This window comes from Geospiza fortis, unplaced genomic scaffold (assembly GCF_000277835.1).
Source record: "Geospiza fortis unplaced genomic scaffold, GeoFor_1.0 scaffold546, whole genome shotgun sequence".
In the NCBI taxonomy this organism is placed as follows: domain Eukaryota; kingdom Metazoa; phylum Chordata; class Aves; order Passeriformes; family Thraupidae; genus Geospiza; species Geospiza fortis.
The window spans coordinates 361,923-362,325 of NW_005054612.1; positions in this window are offsets into that span (position 1 = coordinate 361,923).

The window sequence follows — 403 nt, forward strand, 5'->3', positions numbered from 1 at the left end:
GCATTTTCCCTGGCCAGAGGCTCCTGCCTGGCCCTGGAGCGTGGCCGGGGCCCTCCCGAGCTGGCTCCATCCTGGCTGCTGGGCAATGATCGGGGCAGGAAACGGCTTAAGATATTTTAAAAACTTTATTATTGGCCCGATGAGATTTGACACACATGCTGGGAGCTGTATGGAAATCAGCACTGATAAAAAATACAGCAATTATGACCCGTATTGAGAAAATAGACCATGTAAGAAGAGCCTTTCTATTAAAAAAGTTACCCAAGCCACAGCTCTGTCCTCATCCCCCCTCCGGGGCCGGGACCTGCGGCGCCATAGACCAAACCCAGGGTGTGGGGGGGGCTGGGCCAGCACCCCTGGGTGCCAGGGGCTGAGCAAACCCCTCCGGTGCTGGGGTGCAGGG